Below are 4,730 nucleotides of genomic sequence, written 5' to 3' on the forward strand. Positions count from 1 at the left end.
ATTCCTGCTCTATAAATTCTATAATCACTTAACGCACATATCACGACATCAAATGATAATAAAAGAGGATTAAAAATTAGCAATTTAAAGGCTTAGGAAGCATGTTTTCAATCATAGCATAAAATTAGCAAGAAAACTTAAAAATATGCAATTTACATAAATAAGTGTGAGAATAGTTGACAAAACTCACTCAATTCAGTCCAAAATATACCATGAAATAGTGGTTTATCAAATCTCCCCACACTCAAATATTAGCATGTTCTCATGCTAAGCTCACGGGAACCAAAAGAGTGAAGGGAAAATGGTGAGACTTATACAATGCAACTTATCTATATGAATATAACTACATGCTAAATGTTTCTACCTACTTGTTTAAAAGTAAATCAATCTTCCAAGAACACATATAAACTGGATTCCACTAATTCAAATCTAAAAAATTAAGTACAAGTAGACTTGCAAGAAGAAAGCTCATGAAAGCCGGGAACAAAGAATTGAGTGCCGAACCCTCATCGGAAGTGTATACACTCTAATCACTCTAGTGTTTGAGGGTCAATTCTCTTGGTTCTCTACTAATCTTGCTTTCTAAGACTTTCTCTTCTTCTACCAATCAACAAAAATTTAATGCACGAATACACATATTAAGAGGTCTTTTTAAGGGTTGTAATGGGGTTAGGGTCAAGATAGGAATGTATTTGGTTAAGTGGACTAAAATCCAAATCCTTGATTAACCTAAGCTTCCTACCTAACCTAAGACAATCCATGTATCAAAATACAAAATCTAACTACCCATTAACTATCTTTCTACATATTCATGCATCCCAAATTTAAGTACACTACATATGCATTGCTATCACCACTTACTTTGGGGTATTTTGTCCCCTTTTATTGCTTTCATATTTTTATTTTTTTTCTTTTTATTTATTTATTTATTTTAATTTGTGGTAGATAGTAAATTAATGCATATGATTAAGGTATTAGATGTATGAACAAGTGCCCCAAACTATTTTCACAGTTTCATATAAGAATATAAAATACCCAATCCCCAAACCAAGTATGCCCAAACCCAATTTTCCCACACTTAAATTTTGCATGTTCTCACTAGTCTAAACTAACCAAGGATTCAAATTAGAGACATTCATTGTTTTTCACTTAGAGTTAGTGATATGCTAAAATCAAGAACAAATGGGTAAAACAGGCTTACTTTGGTTCGCAAAGGATGATAAGAGGATAAGGCCATATGGGTATGTGAGTTATAGTGAAACAAAGGCCTCAATCATATAAGTGCATGCATACATCACACAATAGAAATATAGAATCAAGCAAGACAAAGATCACAATTTTAGAGAGATCAACACACACCAAAATAAAACATTGGTAGATAAGATGCAACCAATTAAATAGGTTCAAAAATCTCACTGGGTTTGTGTGTTCGAGCTCTAAAACCATGTTACAAATTAAATTTATTCAAGCAAGTTCAACGAAACTTTTATTCAAATTAGTGAAATACTCTAAAACAGTTTCTTGACAAGGAATTATTACTTTAACCAAGTAGTGCCTAAATGCAAGCAACTAACTACATATGCAAGTTATCCTATCTATCAAAAGAAAATTAAAATATTGGTGTTGAGAGAGAAGAGGGTTATTATCTTCGGGAGTCACTTACGGACCTCCCCACACTTAATGCTTGGCACGGTCCTTCGTGCCATCAGTAATTTGCAAAGTGGGTTCGGGATCGCGACTTCCAATAGCCAAAAGATGGGAGGACAGGGGCGCCTCCATGTCCACGCCTTGATCGCTTGCATTGCCATCAGTGGAAGTAGAGTTCGAGGTATCGGGTTCCTCCATAGGTAGGTTAGAACACCCAATGAGCGTCTTCAAGTAGTCATAGCGGTGCTTGTTGCGTTGCTCTATCTGCTCAATTTTTCGACCTTGCCAGTCTACCTTCTCGATGATCTCAAGTAACAACTGGTGGGTGGATTGTGGTGGTGCATGCGTGTCGATGATGGTGGAGCGGAAGATGATGGAGTTTCGAAGGACGGGTCCTCATTTCGGCTTACGGGTGACACTGGAGGCCGAATATACTTTCCATTCGGGACAATTTTGCCATCCCTTGGGATCATGGTCTTCATATCCTCAACCTGATAAGAAACTCCAGCCGCAGACACCAAGTTCGTAATCAAAGTGGAAAAAGGTAAGTTGCCTACTATTTGCACTCAGTTCAAAGCTAGTCAGATGAGTCGTGGAAGGTTGAGAGTTTTTTCTGTGAGAATGCACCAAATAAGAATAGCCATGTCTGCAATAATAGTTAACTCATGAGTGCTCGGCATAATATAGTGAGACATGATTTGTGCCCACACTCGAAATCCATAGTGAGCTCCTGTGCTGAGATGTACTTGGATTGATGCTTGCCTGTCCCACAGATCCAATCGCTACCGGGTTGAGCAATGACCATAAAGATGGGATCCTAGTCAAGAGTGAATCTCTTGTGCTCCAGTTGTGCTTCTTGGTAGGCATCCATCCCATCCGGACTTGGTAAAAGATCAAGTACTTGCTGAATAGCATCTTCGTAGATAGGAACTTGCTGTTGGCGCACAAAAATCGACCGAAGGGTAGGCGAATGATAATTGGCGTAGAATTCAACTACCCAAGAGACATTAACTTCACTCGGCCTCCAGTTTAAGAATCCCCAATGCCTCCTCTCAATGCGGTACCACAATTTAAGCTATGTATTCTGGGGGATTAGGAGGTGCTCATTATGGTAGTTCCTCTCTGCCAGGATTGGGAACATCCGCTCACAGTAGCGGTTTATGAATCTTGTGGATCCATTCGCGGAAAATTCCTTCTCCGCTTCATCAACTCGGATGGTCCTGTTAAACCGCGTAGAAGGTGGCATGACTATTGAGAAGGTTTGTGCCTTAGCAGGTGCTCTTTTAGTTACCTTTTTTGTTGGTGTCTTTTTATTAGCCTCTTCTTTCCCTTTCTTAGTGGTCATCCTAAAAAAGAAGAGAAAAAAAATATTAAACACAAAGGGATAGACACCCAAATTAGCAAGTCACAAATAATTAGCATTTGAGAATGAAAAGCCATGGAAAATAAGCTCAAAACACACGAAGAGTAAGTGTTTGTGAAAAAGAAGCACTAAGTTGCAAGAATAAGATATAAAATTTATCAAGATATCATTGGTGTTTTTTCGCAAACACTTGGTGTGTATATTCTAAACAAGAGGCAAGTTAAGAAGTCCAATTGTACAAGAACCCAAAGTAGAATGCCAATTATCAAAGCAACACCACATAACGCAAATAAGATGAAAACTATCAAAATAATCCATCAGTTCATAGAATATTCAACTTGAAATTCCAACATCAATAAAAAATATATATATACTTTTTTGTTTTTGCAAGGAGAGAAAAAGAACAAAAAGGGGATTACAAATAACAATATTTTTGGAATTGGCCAGGCGCGCGTGTTTTGATTCCTTAGGCCATGCTTTTCTATTTTTGAGTTTTTCCTTTGATTCTTTGTTAGTTTTTATGCCAAATACTTCTGAAACTATAAAAACACTATCTCAACTCCAAATATTTGATTATTTATTAAATTCTATTAGAAAATATAAGAAATTTAATTAAAATCTAAGAAAATGAATAAAAAAGACCTTAAAAATCGCTTAAGATGACGTGTCATTACAACACCAAACTTAAAACTTTACTTGTTATCAAGCAAAAAGAAAGATAAATAAAGTTTAGCTTAATGAAAAAGATTTAGAAAAATTTTAATATTTTGAAAACAAAAGTGAAATTTATGATAATCCTTGAGGTTACTTCGACTTCTCTTATCCTTCAAGAATCTTGCATACTTAGGAATTAAGAAATTTCAAAAATTGAAATTCAAATTGTATTATGAGAAATCTTTTTAAATTTTTGTGACTTGAAGGCAATTTATTTCTTAACTGGATTAGGGAAAATATTTTTTGTGGACTTTTGACTCTTAGTGCTTTGTCTTAAGGCAGCTCTTAACACTTTCAATCGATAATCCCGGGTCAGTTGGCCTTAAGTTATCGGGGATAAGTCACCCCTCAAATCTAATTATCCAAGCTTCTTCTTGACACAATTATACCACAAGTACATAACTAGAGTTTTGATCTAGAGATCGATGCCCAGAGTCCTTTGGACTGCTTAATGTTTTGTCTTAATTCAACTTTCTAAGCAAGCTTTCAATCGATAATCCTGGTCCAGTTGGCCCATGTTATCAAGTGATGAAGCACCCCTCAGATTTACTAACCCAAGTCTATCCTTAAAACAAAAACATCACAAGCACATAACTAGCCCTAATCATTGGTGCTCAGAGCCTTGGATCTTTTGATTTTTTTATCTTTCCAATTTTTTATCTCTTTTTTTTTCAGCTGCTTGATAAGCCACTATTTTATGATATATTTTGGACTACATTGAGTGGATTATGTCAAGTATTCTCACACTTATTCATGTAAATTGTATGTTTTTCTTTTCCGTCCTAATTTTGTGCTATGATTGAAAACATGCTTCCTAAACTTTAAAATTGTTAATTTTTAATTCTCCTTTATTACCATTCGATACCGTGATGTGTTTGTCAAGTGTTTTCAGGTTTATAGGGCATGAATGACTAAAAAGATGAAGATGAAGTGTGTTAAATTGGAAGGAACACAAGAAACTAAAGAGCTAAGAAGCGAAGAGCGACATGCACGCATGGCTGACGCG

This window comes from Arachis duranensis, chromosome 3 (genome assembly GCF_000817695.3).
Source record: "Arachis duranensis cultivar V14167 chromosome 3, aradu.V14167.gnm2.J7QH, whole genome shotgun sequence".
Taxonomy (NCBI): Eukaryota; Viridiplantae; Streptophyta; class Magnoliopsida; order Fabales; family Fabaceae; genus Arachis; species Arachis duranensis.